This window comes from Antechinus flavipes, chromosome 4 (genome assembly GCF_016432865.1).
Source record: "Antechinus flavipes isolate AdamAnt ecotype Samford, QLD, Australia chromosome 4, AdamAnt_v2, whole genome shotgun sequence".
NCBI classification, from domain to species: domain Eukaryota; kingdom Metazoa; phylum Chordata; class Mammalia; order Dasyuromorphia; family Dasyuridae; genus Antechinus; species Antechinus flavipes.
In genome coordinates, this window is record NC_067401.1 from 156,563,581 (window position 1) to 156,585,194 (window position 21,614).

A 21,614-nucleotide genomic window follows, 5' to 3' on the forward strand; every position below is an offset into this window, starting at 1 on the left:
AAATAGGTTAGTTTAGGGAGTATTGTCATCTTTATTATATTTGCTTAGCCTATCCAAGAGCACTTAATATTTTTCCAATTATTTAAGTCTGACTTTATTTGTGTGGAAACTTTTTTGTAATTTTGCTCAAATAATTCCTGACTTTCCTTTGGTAGGTAGATTCCCAAATATTTTATGCTATCAACAGTTATTTTGAATGGAATTTCTCTTTGTATCTCTTGCTGTTGGGTTTTGTTGGTGATGTATAAAAATGCTGAGGATTTATGGGGATTTATTTTGTATCCTGCTACTTTGCTAAAATTATGAATTATTTCTAATAGCTTTTTAGTAGAATCTCTGGGGTTTTCTAGGTATACCATCATATCATCTGCAAAGAGTGATAGTTTGGTTTCCTCATTGCCTACTCTAATTCCTTTAATCTCTGTCTCGACTCTTATTGCAGAGGCTAGTGTTTCTAATACAATATTGAATAATAATGGTGATAGTGGGCAACCTTGCTTCACTCCAGATCTTACTGGGAAAGGTTCCAGTTTTTCCCCATTGCATATGATGCTTACTGAAAGTTTCAAATATATGCTCCTAACTATTTTAAGGAAAAGTCCTTTTATTCCTATGCTCTCAAGTGTTTTTATTAGGAATGGCTGTTGGATTTTATCAAATGCTTTTTCTGCATCTATTGAGATGATCATATGGTTTTTGGTTGGTTGATTATTGATATAGTCAATTATGTTAATAGTTTTCCTAATATTGAACCAGCCCTGCATTCCTGGTATAAATCCTACTTGGTCATAGTGTATTATCCTGGGGATGATTTTCTGTAGTCTTTTTGCTAATATTTTATTTAAGATTTTAGCATCAATATTCATTAGGGAGATTGGTCTATAATTTTCTTTCTCTGTTTTCAGCCTACCTGGTTTAGGTATCAGTACCATGTCTGTGTCATAAAAGGAGTTTGGTAGGACTCCTTCAATCCCTACTTTTTCAAATAGTTTATTTAGCATTGGAGTTAATTGATCTTTAAATGTTTGATAGAATTCAGATGTAAATCCATCTGGTCCTGGGGATTTTTTTCTTAGGGAGTTGATTGATAGTTTGTTCTATTTCTTTTTCTGAGATGGGAGTGTTTAGGATATTTACTTCTTCCTCTGTTAGTTTAGGCAAGCTATATTTTTGGAGGTATTCTTCTATTTCATTTAAGTTGTCGAATTTATTGGCGTAAAGTTGGGCAAAGTAGCTCCTAATTATTGCTCTAATTTCCTCTTCGTTAGTGGTGAGTTCTCCCTTTTCATTTTTAAGACTAACAATTTGATTTTCCTCTTTCCTTTTTTAAATCAGATTTACTAAGGGTTTGTCTATTTTGTTGGTTTTTTCATAGAACCAACTCTTAGTTTTATTAATTCAATAGTTTTTTACTTTCAATTTTATTGATCTCTCCTTTTATTTTTAGAATTTCAAGTTTAGTGTTTAACTGGGGGTTTTTAATTTGTTCCTTTTCTAGCATTTTTAGTTGCAAACCCAATTCATTGACCTTCTCTTTCTCTATTTTATACAAATAGGCCTCTAGAGATATGAGATTTCCCCTTATTACTGCTTTGGCTGCATCCCATACATTTTGGTATGATGTCTCATTATTATCGTTTTCTTGGATGAAGTTATTAATTATGTCTATAATTTGCTGTTTCACCCAATCATTCTTTAGTATGAGATTATTTAGTTTCCAATTATTTTTTGGTCTACTTTCCCCTGGCTTTTTATTGAATGTAATTTTCAATGCATCGTGGTCTGAAAAGCATGCATTCACTATTTCAGCCTTACTGCATTTGAGTTTGAGGTTTTTATGTCCTAATATATGGTCAATTTTTGTATAAGTTCCATGAACTGCTGAAAAGAAGGTGTATTCCTTTCTGTCCCCATTACATTTTCTCCAGAGATCTATCATATCTAATTTTTCTAGTATTCTATTTATCTCTTTGACTTCTTTCTTATTTATTTTATGATTTGATTTATCTAATTCTGAGAGTGCAAGGTTGAGATCTCCCACTATCATAGTTTTACTGTCTATTTCTTCTTGCAGCTCTCTTAATTTCTCTTTTAAGAATTTAGATGCTACACCACTTGGTGTATATATGTTTAATATAGATACTGCTTCATTATTCATTCTACCCTTTAGCAAGTTATAGTGCCCTTCCTTATCTCTTTTGATTAGATCAATTTTTGCTTTAGCTTGATCTGAGATCAGGATGGCTACCCCCGCTTTTTTGACTTCTCCTGAAGCATAGTAGATTTTGCTCCAACCTTTTACCTTTAACCTGCATGTATCTCCCCACTTCAGGTGTGTTTCCTGTAAACAACATATTGTAGGATTCTGGCTTTTAATCTATTCTGCTAACCGCTTCCTCTTTATGGAGGAGTTTACCCCGTTCACATTTATGATTAAAATGACCAATTCTGTATTACTTGCCATCTTGTTAACCCCGGTTTATGCTTTTCTCCCTTCTTACCCCCTTACCCCCCTTCCCAGTATTAAGCTTGTGAGCACCACTTGCTTCTCACAGCCCTCCCTTTTTTAGTATCCCTCCCTCCCCTTAGAGTTCCTCCCCCTATCTTACCCCTTTCCTTTCCAGTTACTGTATTCCCTTCCACTTAGTTTATTCCTCCCCTTTTCATGTTTCCCTTCTCGCTTTTCAATGAGGTGGGAGAAGTTTCACCATAGATGGAATATGTCTAAAATTTTTCTCTTAAAGCCAATTTTGAAAGCAGTAAAATACTCACTATATTCATCCCTCTCCATTCTTTCTCTCAGATATAATAGGTTTTCTTTGCCTCTTCATGAAATGTAGTACCCCCACTTTCCCTTTTTTCTGGTACAATGTCCTTTCCACATCTAGTTTCTAGGACAAGGTATATCTGTATTCTTTATACATCTTTATAGCCGAAATATAGTTCTCAAGATTAATCTTTACCTTTTTCGATTTCTCTTGAGTTCTGTACTTGTAGATCAAATTTTCTGTTAAGTTCTGGCTTTTTCATCAAAAATAGGTGAAATTCGCTTACTTCGTTGAATGTCCATCTTCTTCCCTGGAAAAAGATGCTCATGCTGGCTGGGTAAGCTATTTTTGGTTGCATCCCAAGTTCCTTAGCCTTTCGGAATATCATATTCCAGGCCCTTCATTCCTTTAATGTGGATGCTGCCAGATCCTGTGTGATCCTTATTGTGGCTCCTCGATACTTGAATTGGGTTTTTCTAGCTGCTTGCAGTATTTTTTCCTTCGTCTGAGGGTTTTGGCATTTGGCCACTATATTTCTTGGTATTTTGATTTTAGGATCCCTTTCAGTAGGGGATCGATGAATTCTTTCAATGTCTATTTTACCCTCTGTTTCTATGACTTCTGGGCAGTTCTCTTTGATAATTTCCTGGAAAATAGTGTCCAGGCTCTTTTTTTCATCATACTTTTCTGGGAGTCCAATGATTCTCAAGTTGTCTCTCCTGGATCTGTTTTCCAGGTCTGTTGTCTTCCCCAGAAGGTATTTCACATTCTTTTCCATTGTTTGATTTTTTTGGATTTGCTTGACTGATTCTTCTTGTCTCCTCGAGTCATTCAATTCCATTTGTTCAACCCTGATTTTTCAGTGAAGTATTTTCTTCACTCACTTTTTTAAGATCTTTTTCTAATTGTCCAATTGAGTTCTTTTGTTCTGTGGAATTTTTTTCCATTTCACCAATTTTGTTTTCCAGTTCACCAATCCTATTTTTCAAGGATTTGATTTCTTTATCCACTCTCTCTTTAACTGATTTATCCAGGCTCTTTTGCCAAGCCTCCCTCTCCTTTTGCCAAGCCTCCCTCTCCTTTTCCCATTTTTCTTCTAGCTCCCTTGTGAGAGCCTTTTTAATTTCCTCCATGAGATTCATCTGTGCTGAGGAACATATGATCTCCTCCTTTGGGGATTCACCTGGGGAATGTTTGTTTTTAGTCTCCTCAGGATTTGGAGTCTGCTCTTTATCTGTATAGAAGCTGTCAATGGTTAAAGTCTTTTTCAGTTTCTTGCTCATTCTGCCTAATAATCAAAGACAAACTAGCCAAGAAACAGAAGAAAAAAACCCTTGAATGGAGGCTGCTTTCTTTGGGGGAGGGGCAGGGTAGCCATGAGGTACTGGCAGGACTGTGCTGCACCTGCGCTCTGAGATCCGAGAGCGTGCTGAGACACTGTGGGGGAGGGGTGGCCAGGTCCTGAGAGACTCCAGCTGTTTGGGGTTGTATTCTTCAGCCTCGGTGTTTTTAGCTTCTCTGCTGGGCTGCTGACTTGCTGCCGGAGCAAAGTATCTAATCCTGTAGCAAAGCTCTCCCCGCAGAGACTGCTGCAATCACGTCCCACCCCCTCTCCGCTCTGCTCAGCTCTGAGCCGCCTTCCATGCTCTCGCTGCCGCTGTTGCCCGCAGCTTGCTTCCAATCTAATAACCGTCCCCGCCCTCGCGCAAAAACAGACCTTTCTTGATGAGTCTCAAGGATGGTTTCTCTTGGTAACTAATTGTATGTTTTTTTTTCAGTCGAGCATTAATTCAGAGGCATGAAATGAAATGGATAGTGAGAGAAAAACGCGGAGGTTACACAGTTGTGTGCCTCCTCTCCGCCATCTTGGCCGGAAGTCTCGATACAAAATAATTAAAGAAATATTTAAAGGAAATCATTTTTAAGTGTTAGAACAAGATAGAAAAATAGAAATAGAAAAAAATCCACTGGTTATTTACAAGGAAAACTTGCAGGAACATTATAACCAAATTCTATAGTCCCAGGTCAAGGAGAAAATAATGCAAGCAACAAGAAAAAAATCAAATATGGCAGAGTCACAGGTAGAATCACACACGATTCTACATTAAAAGACCATAGGTCTTTAAGCACTATATATCAAAAGAATTAAGGTTGCAGCCAAAAATATCATACCCAGCAAAGTTAAGTATAATCCTGAATGAAATACACACACACACACACACACACACACACACACACACACACACACAAATTCAATGAATTGTCAGACTTTCAGAATTTTATTGCAAAAGACCTGAACTTCAAAAACCCTAAAGTACAAATATTTGTACCTTGGTTCTTTGTGCTTTCTTGGCAGGCACACTCCTTAATTTCCAGAGTACTAAAATGATAGTGTTACACCAGTATGTTATGTCTATACCTCCTTGTAGTAGCAGAGAAATGAGTCACCCAAAACAGTAGGTAATAGACCTGGAATTCCAATCCTGTTCTGACTCCAAAATGTAGTGATTTTAACATATACTACTATACTCCATACACTTGTAAACCTGTTGCCAAATGGATTTCTTCTAATATAATTGTGTTTAGAGTCTCTAATAAAAAAAAAAAAGACTTTAAAATGTTAGAAGCTTCATCATATTCTCTTTCAATTGTATGGAGGTATTTTATCCATTAATGGCACTACATACATATTGTAGAATCTCCATTCCTGGCTTGGAAGGAAAGCTGCTTGATAATTTCTTTTAAAAAGTCATTTAGTAGAGTCTTATTCTATCTAGTTTGCTTCTGATAGCATTTGCTAAGGCCCTTTTTTGGTTTTTTACACATATTTTTAAATTTCCACTTTACTCTTTTCATAAAGAATTATTTTAAAAGCCTCTCTCTATTTTATTAAAGAATCATTGTCATTCACTCCTATAAAATTATACCCAGCTTTCCTGTATAAATTCTACTTCTATATAAGTTTATGTCTTTTGCCTTTATCTGTTCTTCTTTACAGTAATAGCTAAATCTTGCATGATCCTAAATATTACTCCTTGGTACTTGAGCCATTCTCTCTGGCTGCCTGCAGCATTTTTTGCATTGACTTGGAAGCTTTGTATTTTGGCTCTCACCTTCCTGGGAGTGTTCATTTGAGATTTTCTTTTAGGATATGGTCAGTATGTCCTTTCTATTTTTCAATTAGCCCTCTGGTTCTAATTTGGGGAGTTGTCTTTTATGATTTCCTAAAATACAATGTCCATGATTAACTTTTAGGTGAGGCAATTGGGATTAAGTGACTTGACCAAAGTCACTCAGCTAGTTTTAAGTGTCTAAGGCTGAATTCAAACTCAGGTTCTCTTGACTCCAAGACTCAATCCATTGCGCCACCTAGCTGTTGCCTCAGTCATGACTTTAAAACTGATTCCTAAATTCTTTTTCTTGAATCAGTTTTTTCAAGAAAAACTACAAGAAAAACTTGCAGGAACATCATCACCATATTCTGAAACCCCCAGATAACTTTTTATAATTTCTTCTTTCATAGAGTCATTAATTCCTCTTTAATCCATTTTAATTTTCAAAAGTTTGTCTTTACTTTTTTCTCATTATTCTCATCCTTTATATTGCTATGATTTGTGAACTATATTTTTATTCTTTGTTGTTGTTCAACCATTTTCAGACATCTCTGACTCTTTGTGACTGAATTTGAGATTTTGTTGGCAAAGATTAGAATTATTTGCCATTGCCTTTTCTAGTTCATTTTACAGATGAGGAAACTGAGACAAACAGTGTTCTCACTTGCCCAAGGTCACACAATTAGTGTGTGAGGCCATATTTGAAATCAGGAGGATATCTTCCTGACTCCAGTCCTGGAACTCTATCCAGTGCACCACCTAGTTGCCCTATATCTTTATTCTATCATCATTTCCTCTTTGTCCTTTATGGTATAAAACTTTTTAAGTGGTAGGTTTGAATTTTCTTTTCTCTCCATTGAAATTAACCATATAGATCATGCCCCATGATTTTTTTTTTCTGCCGCTCCTCACTCTTACATATATTAATTCATTTTGGTTTTTCAGTCATTCAGTCATATTCTACTCTTCATGATCCCATAGACCATAGCACACCAGATCTTTCTTTCTTCCACTATGTCTCATAGTCTATCCAAGTTCATATTAAAGAGTTTTTCATGACTCTATCATCTATCTGTCTGTCTGTCTACCTATTTATCTTATCCTCTGTTGTCCCTCTTAGACATCTATAGCGCTCAACTTTACTTATAGTCTAAATCCTACAACCATACATTACTAGTGGAAAAACAATAGTTTTGACTTATACAGATCCTTTTGGCAAGTTGATGTCATCATTTTTTAGTATGCTATACAGATTTACCATAGCTTTCCTTCTAAGGAGCAAGTGTTTTTTAATTACATGATTACAATCACCATCTGCAGTGACTTTTTAGTTCAAGAATGTACAATCTGACATTGTTTGCATTTCTTCTCCCTCTCTTTGCCAGAAAGTTATAAAACCAGTTGCCAAAATCTTAGTTTTTTGGATGTTAACATTCAATTCAGCAATTACACTCTCCTCTTTTATCCTCATTAAGTCATTTTCATTTTCTACCATTAGAGTGGTATCTGCATATCTAAGAGTGTTGATATTTCTCCTGGCAACCTTAATTCCAGCTTTTGATTTATCTAGTCTGGCATTTCACATAAGTATTCTGCATATAAATTTTTTAAATTATAAACTTTATTTTTATAAAGTAACAATATTTGCCATACTATCCATATCCTTTTCCATTCTTAAACCAATTAGTTATTCCATCTTTAATTCTAATTGTTGCTCCTTGGAATACATATAGTTTTCTTAGAAAACAAATAAGATAATCAGGTACTTTTATCTCTTTGAGAAGTAGCTATATTTTGTTATAAATCACACATTAAAGGCTTTAGTATAATTAGTGAAGCAGAACTCTGGAACTCCCATGCTTTCTCCATAAGCCAGCAAATGTTAGCAATTTGGTCTCTAGTTCCACTGCCTCTTTCAAAACCAGTCTGTTATTCTGTTATTCTTATAAAAGTTATCTTTTCTGGTTCACCCTCCTCCTCTCTAGGGTGAAATCCCATTTTTCAGTTCCATGGTCTCAGTTCTTTCTCAATGTTGCCTCTCCCACTTTCCTCAAGCCTATCCAGTTACTGAGAAACATCATTACATTATTGTAGAAATTTAACCCACTCCACAGTCCTTCCCTGTGCAATTTTTCCTTTCCACAAAAGTCACTAATTCACCTGTAAAGGGTCCGGGAATTTAGTCCATTGTGTGTCATATCTTCCTTTTACACCTTTTGTTTTACTTATTAAGTTCTACATACATCTTTGGACCATTTATATTCTTTTAATCTCTTGGTAATCCTTCACTGTTCTTTTTTTTCACATCATAAGGTATTTCTCTCTCACTTTTTAAACTATAGCTTCTAGACATGATATAATTGATTTAATTACATATTTATAATTCTATTTATTTATTATTCTTGTGCTTCCTGTTTGGGGGGTTTGCAATTAAATATGCTACTCAAATCTGTTGCTTTTGTTGGGAAGGAAAGTATTGTGTTGTGTGTGGGGGAGATATAATAATATCTAAAATGCTTCTCTTTTGTTGAATTACCATATTTTTCCGTGGATGACTAGATTAGATTTATTAACTATGTCATTTTGGGTTTCAGGTTTACCCATTTTGCTCTTTCTAATATACAATGCCATTCCCAATTATGATTTCTTATAAATGTTCAATAATCCCATATTATTTAAATTTTTTCTTTAAATTTAAAAAGGTAATCTAAATCATTAAATTTAAAACTACATATATTAGAATTTATAGTCTGAAGTATAAGTGACATATTTTTTAAGTTAGCAGTTAGATCTACCACTGGAATGAGAAGGAATGGAGAGAAGGAAGGAAGGAAGGAAGGAAGGAAGAAAGGAAGGAAAAAAGGAAGGACTTATTAAGTGCCTACTATGTTCCAGACAGGTAACTAAGTGGCACAGTTGATAGAATGCCAGACCTGGAGCAAGGACAATTTGAGTTCAAATATGACCTCAGACATTTATAAGTTACGTAATCTTGGACAATATACTTGATCGATTTGTCTCAACTTCCTCATGTGCAAAATGAATTGGAGAAGGAAATGGCTAACTACTTTAGTACCTTTGCAAAGAAAACTACAAATTAGGTCACAAAGACTCAAAAATGACTGATTAACTAAATTACAAGAATAATTTGCCAGACACAACTGTGCCAAGTTTTTTTTTTGTTTGTTTGTTTGTTTGTTTTGTTTTGTTTTGTTTTTAACAAATATAGCATTGTAGCCACACAAATTTGGAGATGGGGGAGAAGTATGGTATTGTTATTTCAATTTTATGGTTGAGAGAACTAAGGCAGACATTAAATGAATTGATTGAGAAATCATAACTAGTGTGTGTGTGAGGGCAGAGTTTAACTTTAGTTTTGTGATTCCAGACCCCAAACTCTACCCATCATACCATCCAGATACCTTCCTTTTTAATATGCTAATATCATTCCTACACTTTGGGTGTGTTCTCCAACTTATATCTTAAAAAGTAAGAAAAATATATAGAATAAACAACTGGATATAGACAGGATATAAAATTATATTGAATCATTATTATATTGAATCAAAATTATATCGAATTAATCAGCATTTCATATGACACAGTGAGATTAGCATCAAATACTTCTTTCCATAAACCTTATAAGTGGGTTTGGGTTTTAAGACAATAAGCATCTTTTCCTGGTGTCATTCTGGCTGATGAATTGTTCAGAAATAATTATTCTTGATTCTATTATTGAAATTTTTCAAAATGATCACAAAACACATTATTAAATTTAATTAGTATTTACAAAACCAAGGAGAAAGAAAAGCATCTAAGACAATACTCACATATTTCAACTCTCTCATTAACACACATCCAGAGGGTTTATTTTTATTAATCTTGTAGAAATCTCATCACTCATGAAATTTTGAAGGAATTTCAAAAGGAAAAGAACAAAATATTGAATGAGTAAGCAAAAATCCATCACACGGTTGTTGTTGTTGGTTTTTTTGTTTGTTTTTTTTTTAGTTTTATTAAGTTTGTTTTCTTGCTTCCAGAATCAGAGAAATTTATAATTACAGAATCTCAGATTTGGAAGAGATTTCAGGGCCACATAGTCCAACTTTTAACTGTAAAACTAAAAGTCCTTTCTACATCATACCCAACAAGTATTGACCTACATTTTTGTATGAAGATCTCCAGTGAAGGAGAATCTGTTATGTCCAAGGGAGCATATTCATTCCACAGCTCTGATTACTTGGAAATATTTCATTATATTTAATTTTTCAAATTGTAACCCTTATTCTTGGTCCTATTCTCCGGCACCATCCCAACTTCCAAATACAATAAGCATTCCACATGGCAGCTTTTCTAATAAGTCCAGATTACAATTATACTCTTCCTCCCTTTTTCTCTTTTTCAGGCCAAATATATCTATCCTCATATGCTAGAACCCCATGGCCTTTCATAGTATTGGTTGTCTTTCTTTGGATTTGGATTGACATCCCTCTTGTTTTTTCTCTTGTTTTTCTGATTGTTATTTAAAATGACAAATCAGTGCTAAACATAAATAAATAAATGAGTGAATAAATACCCCCCCCAATTGTCAGGTTCAGTTTTTCAAAGTTCAGTTTAATATAGCACTGAGCATGTTCACATTTTTATTGCCAAATATAATGTTCAACAGCCTGTGACACAACAATTCAGACTTGTTGGCAGCTGTAACCCAGTTTCCATTTCTTTCAGTGAAAGATTTAGGGTGTGGAAACTTTCTACTTCCTTGGAAACTCTTCTAAAAACTGGTTTTCACTCCATTTGGCCTCTAAGTGTTTAAGAGGTGACTGAATTTCTGAAAGTGGTCAGACAGTTTTTAGTGCCACTGGCAACCACTCTTAGTTTCGCACTATGTGAAAAGGGTGGGGGGGGGATCCATTTTATTAAAAATCAAATTGCCTTCCCCAAGCCCCTTTCCTATTTCTTTCAGAAAGAGACCAAGAAGCCAGGATGCTTTTCCCATGTAGAGGGCATTCAGCCTCTAAAGTATACACCATCCTTTGCTAAAAGATTACATCTCTATTTCTTGAATTGATAGCATTGTGGGGAGAGAGAGAGAGAGAGAGAGAGAGAGAGAGAAAGAGAAGAAAGAGAAGAGAGAGACAGAGAGAGATAGAGAGATACAGAGAGGGACAGAGAATATATACATTCCATTTTATCTCCAAATCGTCACAGAATGTACCCACGGGCACCTTAGTATATAGGTGAGGCTGAGAGAGATGTATGCAATACATTTACTTTATGAAAGGATTTGAAGGATGGGGAGGAGGAGACACCTAAATAAGCCCTTAACTGGGCAGGAGATTTTATAATGAATTCCTGAAAATGGAAACAGCCTCTGTCAGCACAGATCAGCTAGCAGTAAATTGGTTTCCTGGGACAGTGGAAGAGACAGTAACTGAAAGTAGCCAGTTTTTTTTTTTTTTTTTTTTTTTTCTGACACTCCAAAGGCAACCTCTTGCCTCTTTTCCCTGGTGCAAGTTAACAAGTCACCTCCCAAGGAGCTCCCTTCTGTTTTCTTATTAACTGCATTAGAGAAGCAGGTTAGTGATCTCAATCTAGACACTGACTGTGCCTATTTGTCATTCTACTGGCCAAAGTCAAGAATCCAGAAAAACAAACTCTGCTGTAAGAGAAGATTATTGATTTACCAGAGAGCAGACACATATTTTGGTTCAATATAAGGAGGAATTTTTATCTAAAAGTGAAATAAGATACTTTCAAAATTAATGAATTCCCTCTCCCTGGAAGTCTTCAAGAAAAAATGAATGAGTACTTATCATAAATAGATTAAGTCTTGGAAAGAACTTTAGACTTTATCTAATTAACACTTTCATTTCACAGTTTAAAAATCTGAAACCTAAAGTGCCTGATTTGTATAAGATTAGTGATATGTCATCTGTAGTGAAATTGAGATTTGAACCCAAGCTCCTAGATTTCACATCAAATATTCTATGACATACTACATTTTCTCATGTCACATTAGATGATACCTAAGATCCCTTCCAACTTTAAGATTCTGTGATTTCATGATCTTCACTACTTTGTTGCTTTTTGGTGTGAAGAACATTTGTGTGAGTGTGTTTGTATATATATATATATGTGTGTGTGTGTGTGTGTGTGTGTGTATGTATACATATATATAATATGTATATATTCATATATATTCAACACAAATATGTTCATAAGAGTGAGTCTTTGAATCAATGAATCAAATGAAGCCTAAGTAGCTCTGTTTAATCAATCAATTGCTTCTTCAAAGACTTTAGAAAATTTCTTGATCAACTTTGAAATCTTGAAATCACTGGGCTGGAATGTGATGATGTTGTACGGGATTTGAAGACCTTTGGTCATACAATGTCAATTTTGAATAAAATAAAGAACTAGTTCAAAACTCTGGCATTCAAATATGTAATAGTGAAGAAGAGATAATACTCTAGCTAAACTTTTGGCTAAGAGGGAAATACTTTGGGGAATAGGGAAAAGCTCAGTTTGGGAGCATTTTCTTGATAGCCTTTCCACTACTATTTGAAAGGAGGAGAATCTTGTGATTATTAGAAAGCCAAAAGATTTGGGTTTTTTCGTAGTCAAATTAGATTAATTAATCCCTAGACCTGCATCAATTGATGATTATGTCTGCATCTGGACCTGAGAAGAAAAAAAAACATACAGAGGAAAGGTAGCTTCAGTCTCTACAAAGAAGCCAGCAGAAAAACTATAACATGCTAAACAATGTCATAAGTATCTTCACAAAGAGGAAAAAGAGACTCTAAGTAATCAGGAGCTGTAAGTTACCTTTTTGCCACATATTCTTTAAGCTTGAGACCACTCTCTCCTGGACTTTGAATCTACTCATGGAAGACTGTGGCTCATCTTTGGGGGATATTTTATACCAATTGTTCTTACTATTATATCATAATAAAATATCTCTTCTTTAAAAACTTATTCAGACTGGCTGTCTGATATCAAATAATAATAAGGGGGAAAAGTCCACTGATAAGACTTGTGAGCTTTAGCATTAGACAAACATAACTCAATAATTCAAGGTTACTCATGAGAATGCCACAGGAGAAAAAGCAGCTGTGTTCTGGGAATCCATATTACCAAAATAAATGGAGATTAAGAGGGCACCTCCCCAGACTAAATGTGCTAAATTGTGCTAAATGTCTTTGTATTTTTGTTGTTTAGTTGCTCTGTCATATCTTCATCATCCCATTTTAGTGTTTTCTTGACCCTATTTGAGATTTGTGGAGGAGTACGAAAGTGGGAGAAATAAAATATCATTTAAACATAGAAAGACTCTAAGAAGGGAAAGGATACTAGTGAAATTATGATGATGTTGAAAAAAAGGCCAATTTTTATGAAAAAAGAAGCTATGAAAATCTATCTATTACACTCTTCATGCTCACCATCAAGATTACAGTAGTAGTATCCATTGGCAGAGTAACTCAAGTGGTGGGTCCACTGGAGTTGGAGCATTTGATGCCTGGGAAAGCTTCTTCAACAGAAAGTTCATCCAGGGCCGCGACAGAAGCCAGGTCTGGCCCGTTTTACCAGCAGACATGTGCCTTGAGTCATCGGGCAATGCCTAGGGCTAAGGTGAAATGCAAAATGCCTAATTTTCCTTGCACAAATGCTCCATGTTTTAATGAGCCTTAAAATAATAGTCTCACAGCTGATTATACTAGTAATTTAAGTTCCTAAATGTTGTTCTAATCATTCTCTTAATGAATTCTTTAACACTTGGAATTTATCTCAGTATAGGATTAAATAATCTTTCAAGTCTGATTCATATTATATGCCTGTTTAACTTTCCTCTTTGGGAGAACTCTTTAGATTTTTGAGCCAGAATTATTCCTGTTATTATTAAACCAAAGAGTGTGGGAAAAAATATAACCCCCTTCCAAAGTCCTGTAATTAGAGTTCAGGCTTTCCCTAGTATTAAACCCAAGATTGATAGTAATGCATGGATACACAATAGAAATCTACACAGTAGTTACAATGCTGGACCTGCAATTATGAAGATCTGATTTTAAATTCCATCAAAGATCCTTACTAGTTGTGTGATCATGAACAAGTCATTTAACCTAGCTTTGTTTATGTTCTTTTAGCTGTAAAATGGGGCTAATAACATTTACATCCACAACTGTTGTGAAATCAAAAAATACATTTGTAAAGTTTATTACAAACTTTAAATGCTATATAAATGCCAATTGTAATAATAATAGTTATTATTAGTAGTATGATTCCAGTCCCTATATTGGGATAAGTACATGCTTAGCCTGGAGTCAGGAAGAACTGAATTCAAGTCCAGACTAAGATACTTATTAGCTGTGTGACCCTGGGTCACTTAGCCCTATTTGCCTCAGTTTCTTCCTCTATTTAAATAAGCTGGAGAAGGAAATAGCAAACCACTCCAGTATCTTTGCCAAGAAAATCCTGAATGGGATCATGAAGAGTTTAACATTATAAAAAAACAACAGAACTACAACTAAACCCCCATATTCCCTGTAATAAGATTAATTAATTGTCAGATATTTTGTGCATTTTTGTAATTATTATGAATCAAATGTCTCTTTTGCTCATTCTTTCCTGGATTTTGTTATTGCTTAATGTTGTTAATTTGCAGTGGGAGGTAGGATGAGGTTATTTTATAACCTGCTATTTTAATGAAGTTGTTCATGGTCTCAATTATTTCTTTACTGATTTTCTATGGAATTCATCATTTATTCAACAACAATGCATGAATATTCTCTTTATGCCATGATTTTTCTTGTCTCATTTCTATTTCAACATGTCTAGAACTCTATCAAATAGCCATAAGAAATAAGAACATTTATTACTATGTTTTGGGGTGAAACTTCTATTATTTCCCCATAGCTTATAATGCTAGCTTTTGAATTTAATTATTTATTTTCATCATGTTAAAAAAACAAAATTTTTTATAACATGTATAAAATCTATTTTATCCTGGGGAATGATTTTTTAGAATATATTTCTATTTGTCTGGATTTTATTTAAAAGTTTTGAATTAATATTCTTTAATGATGTCTGGCTATGGTTTTTTCTTTGCTTAGTCTTCCTTGATTTAGATATTAAGTATTATATTTGTCTCATAGAAGGAAACACAGTTTTTTCTTATCATTGTTAGAATAATTTTTATTATATTCTTTGGGGTTTTTTCTGTGTCTTGTATGCTTACAGATTATTGGATAAAAATTAATTGCATCCCAAGTTATTAAAAGAATTAGCAAATATGCATCCTGAAATATCATCAAATATGTCTGAAAACTCAGAGAGGTCAAAAGAGACTCCACAATGCTAAAAATGGAAAAACAGAGATTCTTTAAGCTACAGTTAAAATATACACAAAGTGTTAAAGGGATAGTATGTGAGCATTTAGAAATGGAAGTGTGAACACTATGAACCAAGGCATAGCTCCTCAAGTATAATTAATAAGGCTTATTGCACTTTAAAATTTTTTGTTGTTGCTATGTCTTTTTTGTTCATCTTTTAGTTTTAACAAGTTAGTGTTAACAAGTATTTGAACCTGGATTTTAATCACAAAGTCTTCCAGATTCCAGCCCCAGCACTCTTATCTATTGTGTCATCTAGCTGTCCTTTTCTTTTGTTGACAAAATCTAATTTATCAACAAATCTCATAAAACTGATATATCAGAAGGTTGTCATAGGCTTATACATAGTATATATGGATTAAAACAAGGCATTTAATAACATAAGAGTAAATTGATTGCCTGACCTGACTTCCAAAGATGTAATTGACATCTACCAGGAAGGAGGACTTTAATGCAATAGCATAATAGTCTGATTTCTATTGTAAAAATTGTTATAAGTGATTTGAAGGAAACCATAGACAGTATCCTTCTCAAATTTGAAGATTAAACAAAAATGGGAGTTAAAAACAGCAACCATGAAGAAGTCAATGTCTTTGGTTTGTTGCTAAAATGTTGACATTAAATTGTAACAAATATTGTAACCCACACTTGGGTTCAAAAAAAAATAAATTGAACAAATACAATGGTGGGGAGATACAGTGTGAGGCAGTAGCTCACGAAGAACTCAACTGGAATCTAATACTGAGTCAATATTAATTTGATAGCAAAAAATAATACCATCTTAACTTTCATTATTAAAATCTATAGTGTGAGATGATCCAAATCAGTTCCAATTGTTCAGTAATGAAGAGAACAAACTACACCCAGCAAAAGAACTATGAGAAATAAGTGTGGACTACAACATAGCATTTCCACTCTTTCTGTTATTGTCTGCTTGTATTTTTGGTTTTCTTCTCAGGTTATTTTTACCTTCTATCTAAATCTGATTTTTCTTGTATAGTAAGATAACTATATAAACACATATACATATATTGTATTTAACATATACTTTAACATAATTAACATGTATTGGACTGCCATCTAGGGGAAGGCGTAAAGAGAAGGAGAGGAAAGGTTGGAACAGAAGATTTTGCAAGGGTCAGTGTTGAAAAATTACCCATGTATATGTTTTGTAAATAAAAAACTATAATAATAATATAAAAAGCCTATTGTGGAAAATAAAAGTGTTCATTGTCCTCTTATACTGTGACCTTGATTAAATCACCTCTAGACTACTGTCTTCCATTGCAGACACTAAATCTGAATAAAAACATTGAAAAACTGGTGTGTGTTTAATGAAAGACAATCAGACTGATTAAGACTCAGACTATTCCATAGTTTCAAGGAACTGGAAATATATCATCTGGCTAGGAGAAAATTTAGAAGATTTAGAACATAATAGGTATTAATAAGTTCTTGGAAAGTTGTCATGTGAAAAAGTGTTTAAATTATTTTCCTTGGATATAAAGAGCAGAACTATGATCAATTATTACATACCACATACATTCTAAATTTCTTGTCTATTACTGGATTTGATACAGGGGCAATTTTGAAAATAAGTGCATATTGCTTGGCATAATCTCCTTTCCCAAATCTTCTAGGTATCTCTAAGATCATCTTAACTCAGTCACAGAACCATATTAGGACACTCATAGAAAGTCATATGGATGTTAAAAAGTAAACCTCTTAATCTGGATTCAAACACATAGCAATAAAATAGTGAATAACTGTGTCACAATTTGTTTAGCCACTCCCCAGTCAATATTTTGATTCAGTTATACAATTGAATTAATTAGTGTCTATAAGAACCTTGTTATCAATGACTTTCTTGGAACATAAATCTAAAGTGGGATCTCTAAATTAAAGAAAATTCTCATTTTAGTCACGTTATTTTGCACAATTCCAAATTTCTTTCCAAAAAAGTTGTACAAATTCACATTCCCATCAACAATGCCATAGGATGTTAATCTTTCCTTAACCTGTTCAATATTTACTATTCCCATCTTTTCATCATGTCAATTTTCTTGGCGGGAAGCAAAACCTCAAAACTGTTTTGTTTTGCATTTCTCTTATTAGTAATTTGGAGTTATCTGTCTCATTTGGTTGTTATTAGAGTTTGATCATATTCTCTGAGAATTTATCTGTGGAGGAATGGTGTGTGTGTGTGTGTGTGTGTGTGTGTGTGTGTGTGTGTGTGTGTGAAATATATAGACATAGATATAGGTATAAATATAGATATGTATATATCTTCTTTGACATTTTATTCCAAAACCTTCTCTGAAAATTTAATATTGTCATTTCACATTGATTCAATAGCCATTAAGTACAAACTAGCCTAATTTGCACAGAGACAAGACTTTAAAAAGCCTCATCCAACACCCATGGAGAGGAACTCTAGCAGATAAAATTGCTGCCAAGAAATATTCCCTGTTTCATAGCAGATTTTCCCTCTCCAGCACCACCACTTCCAACTTTCTACTTACCTCTCCTTATCACCTGATATTGTCCCTACTACTGTCAAACATGCCTAAGTCCCACCTTCATTTAAAAACAAACTTTCACTAAATCCTATCATATCCTCAAGATATTAGACTATATCTCTCCTGCCTTTCTATCTAAAAATACTGCCTCTATTTCCTCTCCTCTTATTCACTCCTCAGTCCTTTGCAACCAGGCTTTTAACTTCATCATTCAAATGAATCTACTATTTGAATTTAGGAAATAATATTAATCATACCTGACATTTTTAAAAGATTTATATTTTTGTTCACAATAATCTTATGATATAGGCTCTATCTTAGAAATGAAAAAAGTAAGGTTCAGAGAACATAACTAGAATAGAATCACATTATTATTTTATATTTGAGATAGGATGTCAGTCCATTTTCTGTTACCAATACACAGACATATATACATATATTTGTGTTGTGCATGCAAAGTTGTGTGTGTGTATGTGTGTGTGTGTGTGTGAGAGAGAGAGAGAGAGAAAGAAAGAAAGAAAGAGAGAGAGAGAGCTGTTGATGTGGTCTTTAGTGATTCAGAATTATGGATGTGTGTGGGTATGTGGGTTTGTGTATTCAGTGTGTGGATATATGAGAAAGAGAGAGAGAGACAGAGAAAGAGAGAGAGAGAAAACTGTTGATAAGTCTTTAATGATTCAGAACTATTATGGGTAGGTGGGTGGGTGTCAGTGTGTAAGTGTGTGTATGAATATCATTGGAGATATATAAAAATACGTACATACAATATTCTATAGACATATCTATAACTACATAGATATGGAAATATCATTATATAAATCCATATATATAGTTACATATCAATTATAAATATACATAGAATTGTAAGTTTTATAATTTATGGTTATATGCAGAATTAATGTTTTACATATATATGTGTATGTGCAAATGTACATATAAGGTGTGTGATTATATGTGTGTATATTTACACATCCCATTTATTATACAGATGAGTTCTAATTTGATTGTGTTTGACTTGGCAAATGTCTATGGAAATCTAATTGGAAACATCTAATAGGCAGTGGGAGAGACTAATCCAGGTGAGAGAGTAAGGATATTCGGCAATTAAACCAACAGGAGTCAGTAAGTTTAATAAATGAGTGAATTTAAATAGAGAAGAGAATATGTCCTAGGACAGTATTAGAAATATATATCAAAGATAAAACAGTAAAGGAGATTGAGGAGGAGTGATCGGATAGGCAGAGGGATAACCAAGAATCACACACACACACACACACACACACACACACACACACACACACACACTCATACACACATACAAACCCAGAAGAAAAAAGAACATATATAGAACAAAACAATGGTCCAAGAACACTCCAAATTCAGTAACTAAAAACCAGATATGACTCAACAACAAACAACTAACCTAATATTTTAAGACTATTCTAAAGACATACCTAAATTCTTTCATTTTGACCTTTTTATACTTAATCTAAAAACATAACTGCTTGATTTAGATATGTTTTCACCTAGTTAGGATATCAATAGGATGGGATAGTTTCTTCCCCCATCTAAATTCCCAGATGTATAGAATCTCTTAGGCTTCCCTGACAGAAGGGACAGTGCTTCATATTGCCTATATACCATTACTGAAGTTGTAGAGGGGAAAAAAATGAATTTTTCTTAAAATAACAGTGATAGTAAGCTATTATGTAGTTCTTTAAGATTTACAAAGTTCTTTACAAATAGTATTTTATTTCATACTCAAAACAACCCTTGGAGGTAGAAGCTATTATAATCCTCATTTTGCAAACAAGGAAACAGAGGTAAATAGAAGTTAAGTGATTTGCCCAGAGTACCAAAATAGTAAATGTCTAAACTAGAATTTAAACTTCCACTAATTTGCCTTAAAAAAAAAAAAGGAAAAAAAAAAAGAAAATATCCAACTTCAATTCCTAAAAAGTCAGTTCCTTTTTTCTGCACCCATGGTTTGAAAATGGAGTGTTCGCAACCAGCTATGAGCCAGCATATTTGGATGCCAAAAATATCAAACTACTATGAATACCAAACTACATTTCCCAAGATGCTTAGCATTTCAAAAGGAAGCCTAGATGTGAAGAAGAATATAAAGAAGAGATATCTATCTAAAAACAATGGGAAATCTGATTGTTCTCTTAGTGGAAGCAGATAAGAGAAAATGAGTCATTATTTTGGAAAAGATGCACATTTTTAAAGTGATTAATACTTTGATTTCAGAGTGTAGCAATCTGAGTAAAGTTCTTGATTATCCTTTTAAAATGTCTATAAATTAAGCATCTATTTTGTGAAAAGAAAAAAAAAACTTGATTGTATTCCATAGGACCCTTAGATGCGTATTGATTTTTTAATGATCATTTTGAACTTTACAATAGCAGAACAATTAACAACTGACATTTCAGAGACATTCCAAACAGTAAAAAATAAAATAAAATTTAAACACCCACAAGCCTGGATACTGAGACTCAGCCTTAAGAGACAATTGAAATCATAGGAACAAAAGTCTCCCCATCTGTTGCTATTAATTTAGCCAACTTCACACGTATGAGATTCTGAAGCAAGATTGCCAATATACTAACAGGCTGAGTTTCTGATTTTCTAAACTTATACTACCTCTGACCTTTATGATTAAAATCTAATTTTAAAATGTGGTTATTTTTAAAAGGTAGAAATGGCGTAATTTGCTCATCTGCTTAAGTTATGAGTAATTGGTAACCTTAACTTGCTGATTCACTGCCATGCCTTCCATTTCAATTTTTTTTCACAATAATAGCTAGCAAACTGTGAGATTGCAAAACAATTCTGTTGAGAGAATGCAATTCACTTGCATTGCATGACCAAAACAATGTCTAAAAGACATCTACAATTCACAAATATAATCTAGATTTTTAAACAAGCCAATCCGAAAACTCTGATCATCCAACTTTTCAATTCAAAGAATATTTCTGTACATTATCCTGAGTAGTCCTCAAATTAGTATAGAGAATACAAAAGAGATACATCCTAATATAAGAATTCTACAGTATTGATGTGGAGAAAGATTTATATTTATACCAGTAGAAAGATAACACATCATAGAAGTATCAAGATGAATTAGAGATGTGTTCACTTCAGTCATGTGTTATAAAGGGCACTTTTTAGCTGAAAAGCAACTGGGACAATGAAGGACTTTGAGAGAATGACACTAGCTGATCATTTGAAGGGACTAGAGACATTTAGCCTGAAAAAGAAAATATTTGTACAATGATGAGAACTATCTTCAAGTATCTGAAAGTCTGTCATATGAAAGATGTATTATCCAACTAAAAGCTATAATAATGAAAGTTACAGAAAGGCAGATTTTTTCTTAATGTAAGGAAAGCTTTTTTAACAAAGAGATCTATTCAAAAGTATGATGACTGTTCAGTGGGTTCTACATCTCAATATAACTCTTTAAGCAATGCTTGATGAAAAATTATTATGTTATAGATTAGAACCTCATAAAAGTATAAATTGTGTTAAATGGCTGCTGAGGAAATACCTACCTCTGAGAAGCATGATTTCTATAATTTTTTTTACCTCTATGAAAATTACTACTTTGTTTCTGTTCTAGAAATCTATTTTATTGGGTTAGCCCTTTAATTTGCTCTGAATGATGTGGAAGAGAAAATAGTTTAAAGAGTGTTATAATATTTCTAAAAGTTTTTGATAATTAGGAAAATCACAAAAGTACTTTCCTACTTGTTCACTTTTTATATACCAGCATAGACTACAACATTCATTAATTCAATAATGATGTATCAGATGTCT